The sequence below is a fragment of the Phascolarctos cinereus genome, unplaced genomic scaffold, assembly GCF_003287225.1.
Source record: "Phascolarctos cinereus isolate Bilbo 61053 unplaced genomic scaffold, phaCin_HiC Scaffold_4;HRSCAF=312, whole genome shotgun sequence".
Taxonomy (NCBI): Eukaryota; Metazoa; Chordata; class Mammalia; order Diprotodontia; family Phascolarctidae; genus Phascolarctos; species Phascolarctos cinereus.
The window spans coordinates 512,483,427-512,508,250 of record NW_027555847.1 but is presented as its reverse complement, the minus strand read 5'-3'; the positions used below and the strand labels follow the sequence as shown (position 1 = coordinate 512,508,250).

At 39.9% G+C, this 24,824-nt stretch overlaps 1 protein-coding gene across 4 annotated transcripts in view; it reads right to left on the bottom strand.

Moving 5' to 3' along the window:
* The window catches only part of ARHGAP28 (Rho GTPase activating protein 28), a 191,952-nt gene that overhangs the window by 104,493 nt on the left and 62,635 nt on the right, over positions 1-24,824 (bottom strand). The window contains exon 1 of one of the 4 annotated variants that reach the window (XM_078153510.1): positions 11,719-11,819. The exons of 2 other annotated variants lie outside the window; for them this stretch is intronic. The gene's annotated coding sequence lies outside the window, so the exon portion shown is untranslated. Of the gene's footprint in view, positions 1-7,375; positions 8,780-11,718; positions 11,820-24,824 lie in introns of those variants that run through there. One more of the 4 variants, XM_078153509.1, reaches the window with a different exon arrangement.

The window sequence follows — 24,824 nt, the reverse complement described above, 5'->3', positions numbered from 1 at the left end:
TACATCTTTCTACTATGGTATTAAAATGTGCATAACTTGTTTTGACAAAAACAGTTAGCAATTCAACAGCATTCCAATGAGTTATCCATTCAGTCCAACAGTACAGAGACTTTAATTTTAATATGCCCTGGATTAGCTCTACTACCAGAATCGCAGAGCTGGAAGGGACCCTAGCTTGTATCCTTCCCCCAAAACGAAACCCAACTATAACAAACTCAAGGGGTCAAAGACTTCCAATGAGGTCCACTTTCTAAGGCAGTCAATTTCACTTTTGGATTACTCTGTAAGGAAGTTTTTCCTGACATCAAGACTAAGATTGCTTTCCTATCATTTCTATCCTATTTCTGTCATACAAACCCAAACAAGACAAATCTAACCCTACTTCATATAACAGTCTGTAAAATACTCAACCACAGGTATTATATCCTCCATCTGCATAACCTCTAAGTCTATTCTTCTCCAGGCTAAACATTCCCAGGTCATTTAACTGATCTACTTACATCATGATTTAAAGGCCTTTCATAATTCTGGTGGCCTTTCCTTGAAAGCTTTCAAGCTTAATGTCATTCCTAAAATGTGGGGTGCAGAACTGCACAACAGCCTAGATAGGGTCTGACTAAAGCAGAGTTTTTCAAGTGTATTCTTTTGCTAGATCTATCTTTTTTTTCTGTCTTTTTTCAGGCTGCCTATAATTGCAATAGCTCTTTTGGCTATCATATTGAGCTTGCAGTCTACTAAGAACCTCAAATCTTTTTCAAATTGAACTACTGTCTAGCCATATGTCCCCATTTTGTATTTCTAAAGTTGATTTTTGAAAAATATACATTTAGTCATATTCAATTTCATCTCATTAGGTTCAGCCCAATCAATGCTCTAGCTTCTCAAGATCTTTTTGGATTACCTAACATGTTAACTATCCTTCCTGGGTTTCTATCATCTGCAAATTTGATAAATATGCCAGTTACAATAGTAATTTGGGTTATATGAGGAGCACTGGAATGAGTCTTCAAAAAAATATCAATAAAGCTATTATTTTTCACATTGTTGTTTGTTTGTTTGATGGGCTACAAATCAGTTCATGAAATTCTTTAGGGCCCCATATAGCTTAAAGCCATTTGCTTCTCAACAGCTGCTCCAACATAAACAATTCTGATTTCCCAGATTGTTTGAAGTTCCTAGGGGAGATGCTGTTATTTACCTAAGCTTGTCACTTAGAATCTGGCTAGAGGAAAAGCTTATGATCAGAGAGATTAGTCCTCAAGATTGTTAAATTAGAAGAAATTCTTGAGAAATGAAATCCTTATGAATTTTTTTTATCCTTTTTCATCATCTTACTCCCTTGTTCAATAACAACAACAAAAACAATTTTAAGAAACCCTTGCAATGCATCCCTACTTCCAGCCACATCAAAACCAAATTCCTCTACCTGGTTTTCAAAGATCCCCTTAAGGTTTTGGACTCTTTGTGAGTCTCAGTCTCCTTATCTCTAAGGAAACTTACCTATCTACCTATGTTACACCAGTCTGTCTCAGTTCTGGATTTAAACATAAAGTCCAGATGCAAACTCATTCCATTCTTTTGTTCTCTCTCTCTCTCTCTTTTTTTTTTGGGGGGGGGGCTAGACAATGGGGTTAAGTGACTCGCCCAGGGTCACACAGCTAGTAAGTGTTATGTGTCTGAGGCGAGATTTGAACTCAGGTCCTCCTGACTCCAGGGCCTGTGCTTTATCCACTGCACCCCCTAGCTGCCCAAACTCATTCCCTTCTATTAGGCTATTAGTCGGTTGGTCATCATAGTTCATGGATCTGGGCCAGCATATCCTCCTGACTCCATGTACAAATTCCTACCTACGTTGCCGGGGCCAGCTCTAAACCAGCTTCCTTTCTGAAGCACTGTAAGACGCCCAGAGCATTTAGAGGTTAAGTGACTTACCTGAGTCACACAGCCACGTATGTGTCAGAAGTGGCACTTGGACCTGGGTCTTTCTGACTCCAGGGCCATCTTTCTGTTCACCAGACCACACTGCCTCTCATAGTTTATACAATTAGAGCTGGAAGGAGTCTCAGAGCCCATCTAGTCCACTGTATAGACACAGTAACAGGGAGAGGAAGTGATTTGACCAAGGTTACCCAGGTATTCAGTACTAGAGCAAGAATCTGAACCCAGCTCCTTTGATTCCAAGCGCAGTGCTTTGTCTAATACACCACTGTTCCCCTGCCACGACTGCCCTTCTTTCTCCTCTCCACTGATCCAAATCCTGCCCATCCTTTGAGTCCCACCTTCTTCATTAAGCCTGCTTGGCCTAATGATCCCAGCCTGTTTTAAGCTTCCTCTTCTCAACTCCTACAGCATTAGCTGTAGTAAGTTTAATACCTAACTATATGTCCTCCTGTACTGTTTGCTATTTAATCTATTTTCATACTGTTTTTCAGCTAGAATATATACTGTCTAGGAGCAGAGGTCATATATCTGCTAGAAGGACATTTACCCTGCCCAGCATTTCTTTCTCTTTTTTTCTTCCCTGATAGCTTCTAGTAGAGTATTAAAAATATAGTCAGTATTTGATAAATATTTATTCATTTTTTTTGTGAAGCTTAGATTGCACATGCAAATATAACAAAAGGACCACATTCTGTCCAAAAGCTGGAGATGGAGGGGAGGAAGAACCAGATGATGTACTGACAGTCAAATGCTTTGTATCTAATCTCCCTGAACTCTGCGCTGGAATGAGGCATGACCCCATGTTTCTTGAAACCCATAGTTGGAAGGACCAGCGGTAACTCTTCTTGCCTGAGATCTGCCCTAAGGCTCAGTTTTCAGTTCTGGGCTCAAACATAAAGTCCAGATGCAAACTTAGTCCATTCCTAACATGGCTACTAGTCAGTTAGTCTTCATAGTTCATGGATCTGGGCCAGTCTATTCTGACTCCATGTATCAACTTACAACTTAAAGGGTCAGCTCTGAACCAATCTCCTTCCATGAAGCCTTCCTGTGTCACTCTAGCTCACAGAAATCTCATGAAATTCCTCTGATCTCATCAACAACATCCCTCATATTGTCACTTAAACGTCCATGTGTTATCTCCCCAACTGGATTATTAACTAGTAATATTAAGGACAGAAATTTCATTTTACATTTCTTTGCATATTACCCCCACCACTGATATACACACATAACATAACACTTAGTCCTACAGTAGATACTCAGTAATAATCAACTAACAGATTGGTTGCAGTGGTCAGTGAATTAGCAGATAAATCAACTGACCAGCATTTATTAAGCACCTACTATGTGCCAGACAGTGAGCTAAGTGCTACAGATAACAAAAGGAGATAAAGACAGTCCCTGCCCTCAAGGAGGTTACAATCTAAGAGGGAGAGAGACAGAGAGACAAAGAGAGAGACAGAGAGAGAGAGAGAGAGAGAGAGAGATAAAGAAAAAGATTTCTAACTTCATTGGTTCTTAAAACCTCCAGCATCAGAGAGGAATCAGAATGGAAACACACACACACACACACACACACACAACACACACACACACACACACGCATACAGAAACAAAAGTCCATATTTCAATGCTAGTATTCTACAAGTGTTTTAGGTGCTGGGGGAAATACAAAGTTTATTTAAGACAGGACCCTTGCTCTCATGGAACTTACAGTCTAATGCACGTTTGGATATAATATAAAACCAGACTACACAATGTCAAGTTCATTAGAAAAATGCAAAATAATATACTATGTGAAGTCTAAGAAGGAAACTAAGTTCCTGACTGGGTAGGGGAATCAGAAAGGGTTTTGTGTAGCAGAGATAACATGAGTTGAAATTTCAGGATGGTTAGGGACTCAAAAGGCAAAAGGAGGAAGGAAAGTATTCCAGAGAGAGGGTACAGTGTGAACAAAAGCACAAGAGAGAAAAAAGCAGGGAGAGGGGCATGTTCAGAACACAGAAAGTCACTAGTTTGCTAGTATTATTATGTTCTTACAGTAGAATTATATGACAGAAGGCTGCAAAGGGTGGGACCAGACTGTGGAGGGCCCTGAATGCCAGGTGAAAGAGTTTGAGTTTTACTCAGGTGTTGAAAGTGAATCAGTAAAAACCTGATTAGAGGGGCAGCTAGGTGGCATCATAGTGCACAGAGCACTCAGGAGGACCTGAGTTCAAATGCTGCCTCAGACACATAACACTTACTAGCTGTGTGACTCTGGACAAGTCACTTAACCCCATCACCTAACCAAAAAAACAAACAAAAAACAACTTGAGTAGAGGAGTGATACGAATGACTCTATGTATATGGAAGATTATTTGGTCAGTAACCTGAAGAGAGAACCTAAAGAGGAAGGAATACCAGGAACCTATTGAAATAGTCCAGTGGAATGATAATGAGGACTTACCTGTACTAGAGGGGCAGCTAGGTGGCATCATAGTGCACAGGGCACAGGGTCTAGAGTCAGGAAGACTCCTCTTGGTGAATTCAAATCTAGCCTCAGACACTTACTAGCTGTGTAACCTTGGGACAGTCACTTAAACCTGTTAAGTGACTTGCCTCAGAAGAAAATGGCAAACCATGCCAGTATCTTTGCCAAGACAACCCCAAAAGGGGTCAACAAAGAATTGGACAAACCTACTAGGATACTGGCCATGGGAGATATGAAGATAAAAGATGAAGGACTTAAAGACAAATTTATACAAGGGAGGAGAAAGAGAAAGAGGTATAGGAGAAGGAAGAGTCAAAGATAACCCCCAGATTATATACATGAGAGACTGATGACTAGTGTTGTCATTGACTGAAGCAATGAAATTAGAAGTTGTTGAAATGGGAAAGTGTTGAAAAATCTGCCTTCTATTCCCTTCTTCTCAGAGGTGACAGGACATGGATAAGAAAAATCACACTTACTATCAGACTCATTTGACGCGTTAGTTAATTTTATCAAAATTTTTTTCATTTTTTTTCTTTTTTATTATAATGGGAAAGGAAGAGGAGAGAGAGATTACCTGGGGATAAAACTGATATAAAAAACAAAGTCAATAAAAATTTAAATTAAAAAAAAAAACCTTAACCTAATGATTTTTCCCACCATTCATTCCCACCATTAATAGGATCAGTAGTTTTCTAGTGAGGGATGGGGAAGTGTTTGGGATCATTCCAAACCTCAGTTTTACTGATACTCTTTGAATCCATGCCAAGAGGACATCGTGGTAGTGGGAAATCATCTGCTAAGCACACCTGTGTCCAGGCCTTTAATCTGCAGAATCCTCTACACATTATCACAATCTTATGCTCTTCTAAAATTTCAGTAAGTACCACATTCTTCTCTTTCATGCTATATAAGTTCCAAATCATTTGAATGTTTTGTTATTACCAAATTCTATCCCCACCCTGTCACCTGCTTCATGAGGAGACTGTGCCTCAATTTGTTAGTGAAAAGTCTGCAAAGGGGGGAAGAGTCCCACCATGCATCCCATAACAAATTAATTAAAATGCCCTGTGAGGGTATCTGATAATACTAAGTTGACAAGGCATGTAATGAAAGGCAATGAATAACCTAACAGGATGTGCTGTTATTTGAAAGGGTTCTTTTGAAGTGACTTCATCTGTTATCCTCCATTTTAGTTTTGTTCATAACAAAGCATGCCGAATTGAATACTCACAAGGCTATTTGGGCATCCTACCCAAATGGCATAGGCATTTGGTCAACGGCGACTTCAGGTTTCCCAGAATCCTTGGCATTTTCAAGGGGCCCGCCCTGCAGCTCATCCCCATGGGCCTATCTTTGCTTGTAGCTTTCTTTGAAATCAAGGGAAGCACAAATTTGGAACCAGCTCAAACAACTCTGGCATCCCATGTTTAGTTTCTTTACAGCCAAGTGCTTCTCCAAAGTACAAATCCCTGAAATATAATGGGTTTAAGTCTTTAAAAGTGAGGATGTTGGGTGTTTATTAAATGAAGCATCGTGAGTTTTACTTAATCTTTGTTTATTTTATACTGCATAAAGTTAGATGCTTTAGCACCGACTGTCGCTCATGCCTGGAATGCTCTTCCTCCTCACCTCCACTGCTTAGAATTCCTGGCTTCCTTCAGGACTCAGCTCAAATGTCAACTTCAGCAAGAGTCCTTTCCTAGTCTTCCAAGTGGCTAGTGCTATCCTCTTGAAAGCTACCGTGTATCTACTCTTTTTGTATTTATGTATATGTCTCCTCCATTAGAATGGAAACTCTCAGGTTGTCTCTGGTGAATCTACCTGGCCTTACCTTGAACAGCCCAAATTAAAGGGGTTCTTTCTTTCAGCACTATTTCATCATTTTTTTCCTGAATCCCCCATTAGTACCAACAACAGAAAATATTTCCAGTCATAAGACCTGCCACGACAAAAACCAAATGTTCAAATCTTCATATCTATTCAATTAGTAAATGGGGGAGGTGATGATATATGCTACCTACCCATAACTCCAATACAAAGAGATTATTAGCTTTCTGATTTCTTTTTGTGTAAGCTCTTCCTCCATTAGACTGTAAGCTTCATGAGGGCAGGGGCTGTCTTCACCCCTCCCCCCCCCAAATTGTATCCCTAGCACTTAGCACAATGCCTGGCACATAGTAGACACCTAATAAATGCATACTGACTGAATGACCAAAAGTCAACTTATTCCTAATAACTATTTTTAGGCCTTTGTGATACCTAAATCTGACTGGCATTCTTATCTATTATTTATTCTCCCTCTGGGTGGCTAGATGACACCAAGACTGAAGTCAGGAAGACTCATCTCCCTGAGTTCAAATCTGGCTTCAGATATTTAATAGCTGTGTGACCCTGGGCAACTCACTTCACCCTGTTTGCCTCCGTTTCCTTATCTATAAAAGGAGCGGAAAAGGAAATAGCAAACTATTCTAGTATCTTTATCAAGAAAACCCCAAATGGGGTCACAAAAAGTCAGATGCGACTGAAAAAAATGACTAAAAACAAGTTGTTTAGGAATGAATGTCCACTGAATCAAAATTTGTATTATCGACACATTCACTCTTAAATTGAATTGCTTTTTTTTTTAAATCATAGATTTAGTCTTACTTGGTCTTCAGTATCGCTGAGAAACAACTCTCAATCTTTCTCTTCTGATCCGAGCTTGGATATATGTGTATGTATATATCCTGGGGATGATGGCTCTTGGTATGATCATCTGTCTTTTCACTAGCACAAGGCCCAGTCAACAAGTAAGAACTATATCCACAGACAGCCCTTACAAGGTTGTTATGCTATCTCTCTCCAGAGGGGAGTGAATTGCTTCTCCATATCTTTGTTATAATAATACTGCGCATCTTGGCTGAACTGTTTCAACTCTCTACCTCTGGAAAATTTCCAGGCAGGCCCTGTGCTTACCTCAATCACCAATGATTCAAAAACCCACCACTGGGACTTTTAAGAGACATTAAAACATACTCCTGTATTCTGCAGAAGGTGGATCAAGAGGCTGTCTTCCAAGGCTTCAATGCGTAATTCTGCTGTTTGCATTAAGATGGTGTGTTCTTTTTTAGTTCATTTAATATCTATGGTTTTTTTTCTCTCTCACATGCTTTGGAGTGGGGGAAGGAGGTCGGAGAGGGTTGCTGCTGCTATTTTGTTATCTATTCCTGGCATTTCTGCCAAGACATTGGCTAACAGAGTCTTAGATCACTGTGCCCATTGTCTTTGGAATTCCTTATCTGTGGAAATTCCGCTGGCTTGGGGAGGCCCCAAACTTGCAATGGCTCCATGTTCCATGGATTTTTTTTTCTGCTTTAGAATAGTAAAGTAAAGCCCTTTGTTGACTTTTTCAAATCTAAACATAAAATCTTATCTTATTAAACTTACTTTCGATTAGCATAGCTGTTATTAACTTGATCTCTGAACAGAGGATTGTAACCAGGGCTTTGTAAAATGTGCCTTAAAAAGACAAGACACCCACCTGGGGATGATGATCTTATTCACATCTACAGGCAGCATGAAAATTAAGGTGTGGAAGGAATCAGAGACAACCTCCTAACAGCCACAGGGAAATTAGACTCCTTACAAGTTTACTTAAGGTTAAAGAAAGGCTTCCTAACAAGAAATAACTATTAAGGCACATAAAAATTAAAGTATTCTTTTCACAAACAAATGAGTAGGTCAAGGTAGGGATGTACTATGAAGCTCTGGAAATTTCTCCCAGTCTGAACCTTGTCTTTGCTGGGACAACTTAATTACTTAAAAACTAACATCTCTGTTTTAAAACTCCAAGAAATAAAGTACTTCACCCAGGTCTGTTTAACACCCTCTAAACTAACCTGGAAAAAGTCACGAGGAAGACGTGATGGGGCCTAAGAAAGCTTTTCTTTTTTCACTCTTGTACAGGAGATACCTCTGCTATGTGTAGCCTTCTTTCCTCCGATACCCCCATCACCCTGGCAAAAGTCCTCATCACCTCATACCTGGACTGTCACAGTCTGCTGGTTGGTCTCCCTGTCTTGTCTCTCCCTACTCCACTCCATCCTCCATTCAGCCATCAAACTGACCCTGCTAATGCTCAGGTTTGACCAGATCACCACCCTTCTCATTCCCACCCCCAAAATTCAATGAACTCCAGGGGTCTATCACTTTAATTAAACGTAAAATCCTGTTTGGCTTTTCGAAACTCCTTCCTACCTTTCCAGTCTTCTTTATTTTACTCCCTTTCCTTGTACTCTGTGATCCAGTGACACAGTGTTCCCACTGTCCTTTGCCTGGGACACTCCGTCTCCCAATTCTGAGGGGTTTCTTTCTTTTTCTTTCTTTTTTCTTTTCTTTCTTTCTTTCTTTCTTTCTTTCTTTCTTTCTTTCTTTCTTCTTTCTTTCTTTCTTTCTTTCTTTCTTTCCTTCTTTCTTTCTTTCCTTCTTTCTTTCTTTCTTCTTTCTTTCTTTCTTTCTTCTTTCTTTCTTTTTCTTTCTTTCTTTCTTTCTTTCTTTCTTCTTCTTTCTTTCTTTTTCTTTCTTTTTTTCTTTCTTTCTTTCTTCTTTGCTGAGGCAATCAGGGTTAAGTGACTTGCCCAGGGTCACACAGCTAGTAAATGTCAAGTGTCTGAAGCTGGAGTTGAACTCAGGTCCACCTAACTCAAAGGCCAGAGCTCTATTCACCGAACTACCTAGCTGCCCCTCTGAGAGTTTTCACTAACTGTCTGTCCCCCGGGCCTGGCACATGCCTGGCACACAGTAAGTCCTAACTAAATGCTTACTGACCTTAATTGAATTAACCTAGGTTAAGTATCTAAGATTATAAATTGCAGAGAAGATGTGGACCTGCATTGGTGGAGTTTTCTCACCTGGGATTTCACTTATATCAATGAAATCACAAGTCCGCTCCCAATTCTACTTAAAGGGAAAGGCACACCAAGGACTGAGGAACAAGATTACAACTTCACAGGATCTCCACCTCTCCAAATAAAAGAGAGGGAAATTCAAATAAGTCAGATTCCAGACCTTTCTCCTCTTCTTCCCTCCCCAGCCCCACTCAAAACAAAACAAAAACCTTCCTCCACTCCCCCTCCCTTACACCCTGCAAAACAAGGAAACTGGAAGCAAAATATTATTAGTAAGTAATATATGGCACAGACAATAACAATAGCTGGTATTTACATGTTCGGGGTTAAACAAAGCACTTCATATACATGATTCCAATGAATCCTTACAACAGGCAGGCATTACTTTAATACTGCTACTCCCTCCGCACTTTACTGTCTCTGTGAGGGAATGTGGCAAATACATAGATACATAAATCACTGGCTGGCCAGACCTATCATGATAGGGCTTGGTTCCACGGCTGGGCTGTACTCAAAGTCTTCCTGGTTTGGTTGGACCAGTCTATCTTCTACTTGGTTTCAAACTGCTCTTCCCAAAGCTTCTCCAAGAGCTCTCCTTCCCAAAGGCGGTCTGGACCATATTGCTCCCTCACTCTAAGTATTCCATCTTTATATAGTCTCTATTTCCTCCAGGATCAAATAGAAAAATCTTCCCCTTGGCATTTAACCCCTGGCCCCTCCCTCCCTTTCAGGTCTTCTCCCACCTTACTCCGCTGCTCAGGGTACTCCAGGATCCAGGTGTTCTTGCTATTTCTTGAACATGACATGAGACTCCCACTTCCCAACTTTTCAACAAGAGACAGCTCAAATTCCACCTTCTTCTTAAGACCTTTCCCCAGTCCAATCCCCTCCCCTTTCTCTAGGAGATTACTTTCTATTTACATTATAAATCTTATATATGTGCATGGTTGTTTGCCTGTTGTTTTCTCCATTACAATGTGAGATCCTTGAAGGCAAAGTACCATGTGGTTGCCTTTCTTTTTATCCCCAGAGCTTAACACAGTGTCTTGGCCCATAGTAAGTGCTTAATAAATAATACTTTGAGCTCTTCCACTTTCTTAGATTTTGAGAAGCCAAGATCACCACCTCCTACCCACAAAGGCTTGAGTGGAGGAGTTCAGGTATCATTACCCCCATTTTATAGATGTGGAAACTAAGGATCTAAGAGGTAAAGCAAGGCAGGGAGTGAAACTCAGATCTTAGGGGCTCTATGCAATGCTCTTTCCAAATCACCACAACTGCATTCTATCGCATCAAAGTGCACCCCAAAATAAGCATACAAAGAAGAAATCGACAATCAAGTTGCTAGAGTATGCTTGCAAATTATATTTTCCTGCTGAAAAGACCTGAATTAGAGTAATATATTCTTGTACCAAACTCCGATCTAGACACCCATATTTTAAGAGAGGGCAAAGAATTAAGACATAAACAGAGGTCTAAAACATTCCATTTAAGTGCAGAAGTGAGAAAATTTTCTATGGGAGCTACAAGAATGAGGAGGAAGAACACTTTCCTTATTCACCTACCTATTTCTTCTGGGCAAAGTCGACTGCAACCTAATCCTGCCTGGTGTCCTCCACCCCATTACCTTCTGCTAGAAAGCAGAGAGGGGGGCTTGGACACCAAACTGAGCTGCTGGCCCAGTCCCTCTGAGCTCAGAACAGATAACTCAGGCAGCAGAATGGCTCTCAGTGGAGGTTTACAAAAACAGGTAAATGATTACCTGGAAGGATTGGTTTAGATAGCTGGAATGCTTCTACACTATGACAGGAAGTAGATTCCACCTCCAAACACCCCCCCACCCCCACCTCTTTAGCCTTCCATTAACATACTGTTTAACTGGTCTCTTTTGATTATTACCAGATTAAATCTAGTATCTGCTCCCCTCAACCCCCTCACACTCTCCCAACAACACTCAGTGGCTCAAAGGCATAATCTAATTGGGTAAGGATTTTTTTTAATATTTAGAAAAAGTATTAACTTCAGTGACTATTGCTAGTTAAAAAGAGGGAAGCAGGCATCTATGCTTAACTTTTGTGTTAGGTTCTTCTGTTGTATTAAAGCAACAGAAAATATATCTGACCAACCTACAACTTTTAGACACTTTCAGAAGTTACCTGTTTCTCCTTTGGTAAGATTAAATCCTTCCTTGTAAAGACCCAAAAGAAAGTTGAATATTATTTTACTGCTTTGTGCTTTTTAACCACCTACAAAACAGTGTCACCTTCCCATTCTTAAACGAATAAATTCCAAAACCAATATCCTCCAGTACTTGCTCTCTTCCATGTGTCTTTGAAGGGAAAGAGGGAGAATGAGGCCTCAAAATGAAATCAGTGCTCAAAATTTCCTGGTTTAGGAAGATCTGCGTCTTACCTTGTAGCAAGAAGCTTAAAAGCCCCACCGATGATATCCTTTCCTTAAGGGAGAAGGGCAAAAACATCTTTACAACCAAGTTTCCCCATGGCCCTGGTGGCAAGAGGTCATCCTCCAGCCCACATTCCCCAACCTGCACATTCTGAAGGCTATCTAAACACTCCTTGATAGGATAACACTTGGTGCCTCCAGCCAGACGGGGCCAGAGGAACAAAGAGCCATGGGGTTTCTGGTCTAAATGGAAAACTCATTCACACAGCTGAGCAGCTATTTAAAGAGGCAGTGCCTGCGGGACAAGCGACTTGCTACAGTACTTTCCTGTTTGTGTCAGGACTTAAACCTTTCATCCATTTCCTAAGAAGAGAATGAAATGTCTAATCAGTTTCTTCTGGCCTGAGATTTATGAAAACTCATGCAGTGTAACGGAAAGGAGAAAAAAATACAGTGATTTTTTAAAAAAAAAAATTTCTTCCCACAAAGGAGGCCTGAGGAGCTATGAAATGAAAAAATCCATGTTTAAAAAAACAACCAAACACCAACAACAAAAAACCCCCCAACCAAACTCTTAATTTGTTATGGTCTTGAAAAGTCCAGAACTTGAACCTGAAATGTGCAAAGAAAAGAATTACAAATAATTTAAGCCCATAGGCCCGGCACAGTATATGCACAGCATTAAGTGGGCTGTCTGTAAACATAGGTTGAATGAATGCACTGAATGAATGAATAAATGAAATGAATGAAGACATACCTGCTGGAATGAATGAATGAGTAAATGAACTGGGGTTTTTATTTCAGCAAGAGAAATTTCTAAGGTAAGATGCAAAGAAATATCATGGCATGATATCGAGTTTTTGGAAATACATGACAGAATGTACCCAAAAATAACAAAGCCTATAAACAACTTTATGTTTTGTTAGATTACCCTGTTCAAATAGACTAATCAGATGGTTAAATACAGACAAGTCCTTTCTGCCACATGGGTTTTATAAGCAAGATTTAATATGAATTGATTTGCTGGGAGAAAAAAATTAGCTTGAGTCACCAAAGTACTGCAGCCTGTCCTTCTGGCTTTTTTTCTGTTAGAAATGCAGACTCTCTTTAGAGTCCCAGATAGGTGGCAATGAAATCTGATTTTAAAATACACATATTGATTTTGTTAAAAGCACTGTGAAGACATGAAATATGGATGACCACAGGTTCCTGGCTGTATATGTGATCCAACCACTTGTATTTGACATAACAGCATCCAAACTGGACCTTCACCTCTTCATTCTAACTTGAATTCAGCTTAGGTCACCAGAGGCTATAAACATCCATATTTTCTCATGATTGTTCATTATTCTACTATACATAAAGGGAGAAGGCGAGCCATGTGGACAATTGTCCATATTAGAAAATTGCTCAGAGAGGAAAGGGATGGGGAGTACCAGTTGTCAGAGACTTTGAAAGATCCATAATTAGATGAGGGTGGACAGGTGGGTGCTCATCCCCCTGAAGAAGATCTAACTCTCCCCATTTCTTGTCATCTTCATACCCTGGCCATATTTCACCCATAAACCTCTACTGAAAATCTACCTACCTCCCTGGATGCCATGCTTTGAGTGTCTTGAAGCTCAAATGATCAGGTCAAAACAAGAGGAAGGGAGGAAGGAATTAATTTGAACCACCTCTGTCTTGACCTTGGATTTGAGCTAATTCCTCAAAACATTTTTTTCTAATTTTCCGGATAAAAATCTTGATTAAGAGTCTGTATACTCAAAAATCTAAAAGGTGAAGTTATGAATGAAGCCCTGAAAGTTCAATAAGACAGGGAAAGATTTCCTATTTAATTACTGAATTAGCTATGGGCCCCATGAGAAAATCTTAGTACAACAGAAAAGTTGCTCATTAAAGCAGATGACTAGAGCTCTAAGAAGTATCTCATCTAATTTACCATTCTGAAAACCTAATAAGCAGAAAAACATCATGACAATGTCCGTCGTTGGCCATACCTTTTCCGAACTTGTCAAGTTCCGATCTTACAGTCCAGACCTCCCTACCCCCACCACTTATATAGGCAGCTATGTGGCACATTGAAGAGAACCCAGGACCTAGAAGCCTCAGGTTTCAATGATAACAGATGAATTTGTAGAATTTGTATTTACTCATTCCAGTTCCAAGAGAGACAAGCTATAAATCAATCACAAGGGCCCAAGCTACCTGAACCAACCTATAAGAACTTTCTAGAATTTCAAAGCTGAAAATGAGATATAATTCAATTAGTTTCAGTTCAGAAAACACTTATCAGATAGCTATTGTGCATAGAAACCAGGCTACACGTTGGAAAAAATGCAAAGTTTGGATGGGATGTGGTCTTAGGCCTCACGAAATTTATAGTCTAATGAAGGGGCAAGGTGGCACAGTAGACTGAACTCTCAACAGGAAGACAGCAAGACAAGTTCAAATCATGCTTTAAATACTTATTAGCTGTGTGACTCTGGGCAAGTCACTTAACCTGTCTGCCTCAGTTTCCCCATCTGAAAAATGAGGATAATAATAGCACCTATCCACCAGTGTTATTGTAGGGATAAAGGGAGATATCTAAAGACCCTTCAAGTGTGTCCTGGCCATCACCAGTCATCTTGACTTTTATCTTGCCAAAGGACTTTGATGACTCCGGAGGACAGAATGAGGCTGATGACTTTGTGCAGAAATGCCTCAGTTAAATCTAATTTATGCACAAGTCAAGATATCACTCTCTGATGTCATTGGTCCTCTTCAAGAATGTTGGACAAACAACAACAACAGCTGTATAAATGCTAGCTATTTTAATTATTACAATACTGTGTTTCACTAAGAAAGAAATAATTCACCAGCAAGAAATAATTTTAAGCTGACCACTTATAGAAAAGAATTATTAAAGAAAAATATGAAAATTAATTCATTATCTATTCTCCTATAGTGAAAAAATACTGTATGGAATCCATTTTAACCAAATTTCAATGGAAAGCTAAAATGATATTTGCTTAAATTATTGGAAAATCAATACTACTCCGAGATGAAAACAGAGCTATTTTCTTCTGCCTTTGAAGAATTCTTCCTAAGCATTCTGAAAGCTTCCAACATTATTTACTATTTTCATATTTACAAAGCACTTTACATATTTTATCCCACTTGATTCTCACAGTAACCTTGTGAGGTAGGCCCTGTGATCATGCCCATTTTTCAGATGAGGAAACCGAAGCAAACTGAAGTTAAGTGATTTGCCCAGGAGTCAAATAGCTAGCAAGGATCTGAGGCAGAATCTGAACTTGGGTCTTTCTGTCTCCAGGTTGAAAGCTCTATCCGCCGCACCACCAAACCTCCCTATTAAACTATAAGTTTCATGATAGCTAGGACCATATCTTATCCAAAACTTGTATTTTTCCTAATGCCTAGCTTGGTGTTCCTGTGCACAACAGCTACTTAATATATGTTTTCTGAACAGAAATTAATTGAATTATGTTCCACTTGCAGCTTTCAAATGCTAGAAAGCTGTCATAGGTTGCTTCGAGTAGCTTGGGCCCTTATGATTGATTTATACTTTGCCTCTATTTGGGCCTGGAATGAATAAACCATTCAATAATTCACAAACCCTACAAGTTCTCTTTTCACTGACAGCTGGTTACACCCCCTCCATTCCCTGACAGACAGTTTCTTCAGTTCTGTGGCCCCAAAATTTACCACCAGTTTGCCAAACTCAGCAAAGGTTAGTATTCTGATGGTAAACCCAGCCTGCTGCTGAAGTCTTTCAAGCTTGGTACCACTCCCTGAGGTTGGTTCTTTGTTGCAGAGCCTTCATCCTCCAAGGCCACTGCCATAAAAGATGAGGCGTGGGCACTTCGGTGAAAGGGTGAAAGAGTGAAACCCACTGGCCAGATGCCACTTGCCCAATGGGAAGAGGGGGACAAATAGAAATGTCCAAAATGGATAATCCATGAGTGTAGACAGACCCTAACCCATCCAGCACCTCCACTGTCATCACCCCCCCACAAATAAATACATTAAAAACTCTGCCAACAAGTCTTGTGTACCTTTATTTAACATTCAAGATTTATAAAATCCAAAACTCCCTGATGCCTATTGCGGCATCTGAAAAAGAACCTAGCTGAAGCATTCTGGCTGGATGGTGTCCATTCACCCACAGGGAAGAGAGGGACAAGTAGACTGAAGTAACTAGAATGGGTGATCTATAAGCTCAGGCAAAACCTAGCCATCCATCCCCTCCACTTCCCCTCACTCTACCATATCCTATAAAAAACTCTGCCAACAAGTCCTGTATATCTTTATCTAACGTATTCATGGTTTATATGTTCCAACAGTCCCTCCTATCTGCTGGAGCATCTGAAAAAGAATCCAGCTGCTTGTCCAGTGTATAATAGCGCTGCCCTAAAGCTCTGGGCTGTGTGGCCCCAGACTATATTCTGAACCAAGTTAGAATTGCCTGGATTTGTATATAGCATGTATTGTTTTGCCATGCTCAGATAACCACTGCCGCCACCACCACATTTATCATCATCATCATCATCACCTACCATTTATATATAGTACCGGCTGTGTACCAAGCACTGTGGTCATTTAATCCTCACAACAACCCTGGGAAGTAGGCGATATTATTATCCCCATTTTCATTGGTCTTGTTGTTCCATTGTTATCCCATTGTGTCTGACTCTTTGTGACCCATTTGGGGTTTTCTTGGCAAAGATACTAGAGTGGTTTGCCATTTCCTTCTCTAGCTCATTTTACAGAAGAGGAAACTGAGGCAAACAGGATTAAGTGACTTGCCCAGGGTCCCACAGCTAGTAAGTGTCTGAAGTCACATTTGGAACTCGGGTCTTCCTCACTTCTGGACCAGTGCTCTATCCACTGCAGGAATTGTGACTCAGAGAGGTTAAATAGTATGCTTAGGGTCATATAACTAGTAAATGTCTGAGGCTACATTTGAACTCAGGTCTTCCTGACTCTAGTCTCAGTGCTCTATTCTGTGTCACCTCAAGAAAGAGCTGAAAATTGTTAAAGTGGAGCTGGTTGGCAATCCTTACTATACCATCAATGGTTTATGTTTGTGTATATATACATTCGTATAACTATATACAAGCAACTAGGTGACACAGTAGATAGAGCGCTAGCCCTGGAGTCAGGAAGACTCATCTTCCTAAGTTCAAATCTGGCTTCAGATACTTACTAGCCATGTGACCCTGGGCAAGTCACTTAAACCTCTTTGCCTCAGTTTCCTCATCTGTAAAATGAGCTGGAGAAGGAAATGGCAAACCACTCCAGTGTCTACCAAGAAAACCCCAAATGGGGTCATATAGAGTCACAAAGAGTGAGATATGACTTAATCAACTAAATGATAACACATACATATGCAAACATATATACATATTTGAATACAGGTTTGTGTATATATACACACACATTTGCACATATAAATACATGCATATATACACAAATGGGTTTGTATATATACATATATACACACAAATATTTGCATTTATATATGTATGTATATACACACACAAAATATAGGTGGTCCTATATGGGGTGTATATCATTGCATATGTGTGTATACATGTAAACACATATACATACATATATACACATACACACATGTATATGTTTTAAGTGGTATGAAGCTATTTCTTACTATTCCTTGAGATATCAGATTGGACTCATGTAAAGAATATAATCTTGTCCCTTAGTGAACATTTGACCGATATATTCTTCCCCCAGTGAAAAATGAACAAATTCTTCTACAATGCCTGGTTGCAGTGAAATGCACTTAATGTCACTCTGGTGTCATGGTCAATGGCATTTTCCCATAGGTTAGTTTGATCCCACAGACTGCCGAGAACTAGGCTCCTAACCTTTTACAGAGAGCACTGTCTCTGATTAGCAAATAGATAGCTGACATCACATTACTGATTCAAGAGGCATGTGGCATGTTGTGCTATTTCTACTATACAGTGCAGCAAAAACATGTTTTCTTTTAATAAACCTTTAACCTTAATACGACTGAAAACATAAAACCAGTCATGTAGGAAGGGAAGATTTACAGAGCATGACCAAGGGGAGGAAATATTATAGAACATGTCATTCCAAAGTATCCAGACTGCTAGATAGTAAAGCATACATTTCCACAAGATAATAGCAATGATTTTTTTTTCTTTCTGGTATCCATTAAGTTTTATAGAAGGGAATGCTGTTTCCTTATTAGTTAATACTACATCTGGCTTTATTAGGAATAACATGTTCACATAGAAAGCGACCATTAAAAATTAATTTGCTCAGAAAACATTTGGGAGGAGTAAATTAATTATAAGCGTTCAGGGCTTCTCATTTTCCAAGGACAAAAGAGACAACCATTATAGAGGGACTGGACTGATTTAGGGCCTTTGGAAGACAGGGAGAAGTTATATGGGCTATACAGGGTCTAGGAGACAAGGAGAGGGCTCACTGGGAATTATGCGGGCTTGTTGGTTTGGGTGAAACCTAGTGGGAATAGTCGGAAAGTTGTTTGGTAGAAGGGGGAATTAAATTGAACCTCTCGCCTAGATGTTTCTTTCAGGGACAGACAGTGAGCCAGAACATTGGAAAATAGCATCATATGGCGGCCTGGTGCCAAATAAGAGACTGTTGCTGGGAGTAAATTGATAGTACATATGGAAACAACCCTCAGCAATCCATTCTTTGTCCCTTAAAAATTTTTTTAATGTAAGCTTTATTTTATTTTACTATTTTTTCAATTAACAAGTATTTTTTTCCTCCCAATTCTACTGGGGGAAAAAAAACAATTGTAATAAATACACATAGTTAAGCCTTTTGCCCTTTTGTCTTTCTTTTTTCTTTCTTCTGCTTTGTAACCCTCAGCTCTGTCTATGTCTATATGTCTTCATCTTGTTTTCTGCTTCTCCTCCTTCTCCCTCACTTGCTCTCAATCTCTCTCCCCTTTCGCCATCTTTCCTAGGCCTTTCTCTTTGTAGTGCTAGCTGAGATACAACATGGAAGCGATATCCCTTTCTCTTATCTTTGATAATATGCCTCAGTTCATAAACTCATTATACTGTCTGTGTCCAAGAAGAAAGTCACCAAAAATGGGGAGGGAAAGAATAAGCATTTATTAAGCACCAACTATATGCCAGTCATGGTGCTAAGCACTTTACAAAAATCTCATTTGATCCTTACCAAAGCCCACTGAGGTAAGTGCTATTTTGATCTTGACTTTATTGACACTTGAGAAAACGAGATAAACAGGCTAAATGGTTGCCTAGAGCAATACAGCTTGAGTGTAGGAGGCTAAATTTGAACTCATGTCTTTCTGACTCCAGGCCCACTCTATCATTGTGTCACCTAACAGACGTGATAAAAATGGACCAGAAAATTCAAACGAGCTAACTGAAGAATATCAGGGGGTGCCGTGAAGAAGACTGACCCATGGAGAATTGTGAGTGTAGTGACTAGCAGAGTTGGAGGTACATCCCCTGACCATAGACAGGCAGCCAGGAATCTGTTTCCCAAAAGAAAAAAATTGAGATGGTCTCCAGAATATGAATAGTCTTGGGTAGATAAGTAGGCTTTATCCCCCGGGTGCTCCACAAACTCCCAGTCATTAATCCAGCTGGAATATCCAGAGACAGCTTCCCTAATTGAAAGAGATCATTGATAAGACGGCTAGGAAGCTATTCCTCGGTGGACAGGAGGGCAGGAGATGGCCTAGACGTGAAGAGTCAACCAGGAATCTGTTTCTTAATAGATGGAAAACAAGAGAGTGTGTGAACAGTCAGTCTTCGGTAGACTGATAGCTAGGGTTGTCTGAAAAGCAGTTAGCCTTCTAGAGATCTGCCTAACTGGGGACACGTGGCATCGTAACTGACTCCTAGGGGACTGAAGACTAGAGGTCGGTCCCTAAATAGAAAACTTAGAAAGGTTGTCTGTCCCAAAGGGGTCAGAAGAGCTGACCCGGCCTATGAGGGGAAGGGAAGGAGAGGAGAGAGAGAGAGAGAGAGAGAGAGAGAGAGAGAGAGAGAGAGAGAGAGAGAGAGAGAGAGAGAGGATGTCCCCATTACAGATTTAAAGGCATAGACACTTCAGTCAAGTAATCTATCATCTGCTACATATAGAATGTAGTTATAATGATTAGCTAGCTAGACAAATTCAGCCAGTCTTTTTTTTTAATTTTTTTTAACTGAACAGCTTATAACACACTAAGCTAAACACAGAAGTAATTTTTAAAACTGCAAAATCTTGCCACTGGACCCACTGGATTAAAATTGATTCCATACAATTTTTTTTTCACTATAAGAATATATGATATGGTCTATCCCTGAGGAGTTCACAGTCTAGCAGAGAAGAGACAAGTACACAAATATCAAAAACAGAGGTCAGTACATGGTAAGCATTCAGAAAAGAGAAAGCTCTTTTCTAAGAGAGAGATTTAGAAAACATACTCCAGAATTTTGCAACTACATTATCAGTTTCTTCAAAGGGTTTGAGAATAACAGCCTGATGACATGGGGTTTGTTGTGAACCTTTATCTTTGTTTTTTGGGGGTTTTTTGACTGTCAGCTTGCTGACATAATCACAGTTTTTTAAAACTGGCAAGAAATTAAATTCTTTCCATGAAGTTGCAAAGAGGAGAAAATGTGTTGTAACTCCAAGGAAATGCATTCTTCTGCAAAATTTGCTGGCTATGTGCATGAAATTCCCTGGGCGGGTGGTCACATGGACCTCCTAGAACTCTGTGACACCACAGAGAACATGGTGAGCTAGTGGCTGCAGTCCCCAACATCTGCAGAGGCTGCCTTGTTTTGGGGAGCAGCCACTTCCAGTCACTCTTCATCACTGTTTCAGGAATGCTTAAAACCAGACCAAAGGACACACAGCTGTCGTCCTGGGGTCAACAATCCTCACAGCGCTGTTTGGTGAAGCCTGAAAATTGTTCCATGTAGAGATGATGTTTTCAGTTTATGGAATAAAGAACCCCAAACACTGTTTGAAAACATAGGTAGGCCCTGAATAATCAGTCAGTAAACATTTATTAAGAGCCTACTATGTCCCAGGCACTGTGCTAAATGTGGGGGATACAAAAAGATGCAGAAAATAATCCCTGCCCTCAGGGAGCTCACAATTTGTTGGGGGAGACAATAGGCAAATAAACATGTACAAACAGGCTGTTTGCTGTTTGTCCTTGGTTCTTGAAAATGACCATGGCATCAGGAAGGTGATGCCACAACTCCGAAGCGAATTGGATTTAAGTGAGGGGGGTCTGTGCAAAGTCACCAGCCTCACTTTCTCCTCCAGAGCTATCTGGGTCCAGTGGCAAGATACAGATCAGGATGACTGGAGATGGCGCCCTCCAACCCCAATCACCCGGCTTCATTTGTAGAACTTAAAGTAATCTGATTTTAGGCTCTGCACCTGTGATTCCATCAATACACGAAACTCCCCAAACAAGGAAACTACTCCTACCAACACGCTAAATGCTTGCAGATTGGCACCTTCTCTTCCTTTTTTTGGAGGCAATTGGGGTTAAGTGACTTGCCCAGGGTCACATAGCTGATGTTTGAGATCACATTTGCACTCAGGTGCTCCTGACTCCAGGATGGATGCTCTATCCACTGTGCCACCCAGCTGCCCCAGCACTTTCTCTTCTAATGTATAATCTTAGAAAGTTGCCCAGAATACTGAGAAGTTAAATGACTTGTCTAGGCCACAAGGCCAGCACATATCTGAGGCAGCACCTGAACCCAGGTCTTCCTGACTCCAAGGCCAGGTATCTATTCATTAGGCCCAATGGCCTCAATCTGATTGTTAACTCATTAATATGATATTAATCCTTTTATACACCTCTTGGCTCCTCAAGGAACTCTTCCAAACTTCAACTGGCTGATCTGTGTTGGTAGAGTGACTTTCCATATTAGAAGTTCCCTATATGGCTGGAATCACAACTCTCAAATTAGATGCCATTTTTTTTCCAGTGAGTATTTAATAAACACTAATTTATTAATCTAGTTGGAAAATTTGATTTTATCTATACAAACATGACCTTTTTTTTTGAGATAAAAAGCTTTGGCAGCAGCATCACCAAGAACACTTGAAATATAAATAAAATAACAGTCTGGCACATAGCTAACACATAATAACTACTTGTGGACTTGGTACTAGTGTATTATAATATGTCTGGCACAAAAAAACTGAAAGATGTAGGAGCTGTCTATGCCTCACCACTTGATTTTCTTCCTAAAATGCCTCTTCTATTAGCAAGCACGTTTTAAATATTGATAACTGCACGATAAATTTCCGTCCGGCAAGCTTTTATCAGCGGATGGAAGAAAACTGGCTCCATACCTGGCACAGCTTGGCCTCTGTGAGGGGAAAAAATGTGGATGACAAGATTGCGATTTTCAAAAGGTTTTATGGGAACAAAGGATGAAAAAATCTCAAAGACATGATAAAGTAACACTTTAGAGCGGAAGAGGAGGAAAATGAGGGATGCAGGGAAAAAGAAGGAGGAATATGCCTCACCAGTAGTACTTGTGTAATTAGGACAAAGGCATCATTAGCTAATCTCCATAATTATAGGTAGCATTTTTTTTCTCTTTCTTTCTTAGACACTGTAATGTAATTGTCAACATCTTAGCCAGTCTGTGCTTTGGGGTAACAAAACCTGGAAATGAGGCCGTAGCTTCCTTGACACCAAGAAACGGCCCAGAGAGACTGCTGGGCATACCAGGAATTAATTTCACTGTCACAAGGGAAATGTGATCTAAAGCTAGGTTAGCAACCAATTCTTATTTAGGGAAGCTGTGAACACTTAGCTTTGAGCACCGAGCACTTAGGGCCAATGATTACGAGTGAATAACATGTAAGTGAGTAAGCACATCATAATTTGTTGCTATTTACCCTGTGATTGTACTAACGCTACCTTGCAGTACCTGTCTTCAAAGCTATTGGATTTTGACAGTACATAACAGCCTTTACTAATTCCATAGGTAGTACTCAACAGACCCAAGAAAGAAACTGCTGTATTTTGTGGCTCCTGTGTGGTTCTATATGCAGAGTGACAGCTAGTGTCTTCAGACAATAAGCAAATTTGTTAATTATCATGAATTTACGATTTCTAGTTGCTTGTGTTTTTTATCTTACTCATTCATTAGGGATCATTAATGGAATCTGATCACTAGTGTCTTCAAACAATAAGCAAATTCATTAATGATCGTGAATTTATGTTTCTAGTTGTTCCATTTTACTTAATAAGTTGTGCCTTGATCCCAATCATTCAGTAGGGATCACTAATGCCTTCTAATCACTAGTGATCCCTAATGGATGAAGTCATGTTTATATTTCACATGTACTAGCATTTCACACCAGGGAGTCAAGTCAACACTTTGACATGGAAAAACTGGTATGACAGGGAACAGAATTAAACAAACAGCCTCTGGTTTTGGAGTCTATAAACAGAAAGATGGTGGATTCATTTGCTAATTATTCTTCTCTGCTACAAACTCCCAGGATTTCACAACCGGATAATAATATAAATGTTGTTCAGTTGTGTCTTACCCTTTGTGACCCCATTTGGGGTTTTCTTGGCAAAGATACTGGACTGATTTGCCATGTCCTTCTCCAGCTCATTTTACAGATGAGGAAACTGAGGCAAATGGGGTTAAGTGACTTGCCCAGGGTCACACATCTAGTAAGTGTCTGAGGCCAGATTTCAACTCAGCAAGATAAATCTTCCTAACTCCGGGCCCAGCACTCTAGTCACTGTGCCACCTAGCTGCCCCAGGAATAATAATACCTATCATTTCCATAGCACTTTGAGGTTATGCAAAGCTCTTTACATGTTGTCAAATGTGGAATCCTCACAACAAGGCTGTGCAATAGGTGCCATGATCTTCTCATTTTACAGATGAGGAACCTGAGGCAGACAGAGGTCCAGTGACTTGACCAAGGTCATTCAGCTAGGAAGAGCCAGAGGCAGAATTTAAACTGAAGCCTTTCAGATTCCAGGTTCATGGCTTTACCAACTGTGCCTATGAAAGTGGTTGGGACAGAGAAATTTAGGACTGAGAAGATATGATCAGTGATGGACATTGTACCAGTGCTTTTCATCTCCTCTGGTTTTCAGAATGATAAAGTAGATGAGATGCTTTTTAGAGCACTAGTCATCTGCTTTAATTACCTTAACGACTTTTCTGCTGCACCAAGATTTTTTTTTAATCTACTGAACCACCTAGCTACAGATGAGTTCAGCAGATATTTTTATATCTAGTTTCATCTCCTGATACATTTATCACAGGAAAGAACGAGAATACAGTCTAAGCAATTAACAAAAGAATTAATTTGTAAGCTTCTCAGAAGCACACCAACTCGTCAAAGGAAAAATCTGTCATGGCAGTGTCCTCCCAAGTTCTATAAATGGCATTTGCAAATGAGAGAGAAACAAAACATTAAAAAGTGTTATATTGAAACAGAAGGACGGACCTGTCTAGTGCAGAGTTCACAGTTCTTGTAAGCACAAGAGGAAAAAGGAAAAGGAATCCATTTGGCTCTCAACAGCAAACTGTTAACTGATTCTAAGTCTTGGAAAAAGAAAAGGATGCCATGTCTATTTATAGCACGTTGGCCAGTATGATTATTAAGTTTCCCAAGATAACGAGGCTCAGACTTGCTCAAGTATATAAATAGAAGTCCTAATAGACAAAACTCAGATACAGTAGGACCTGTTTTGGGGTAATTTCATGAGCATGTTAAGAATAATGATGGCTTTCATACATTATTCCATTTGATTCTGGCAACTACCCAGTGAACTACTAACAATACTACAAGCTATAGTAATATTACAAGTATTATTATAATACCCATTTTACAGTAAAAACTGAGTCTCAGGATGGTTATGTGACTTGTTCTTGGTAGTATAACTAATAGGTATTGGAGATGGGATTCTAACACAAGACTTTCCTCATTTCAGATCAGTGCTTAGCAGAATGCTCAGTGCTTAACATAGTTCTTGGCACACAGGAGGCACTTAATAAATGCTACTTAGCTGACCAGTGTTGTTTTTCTACTGTACTGCTTCTCACATTCTT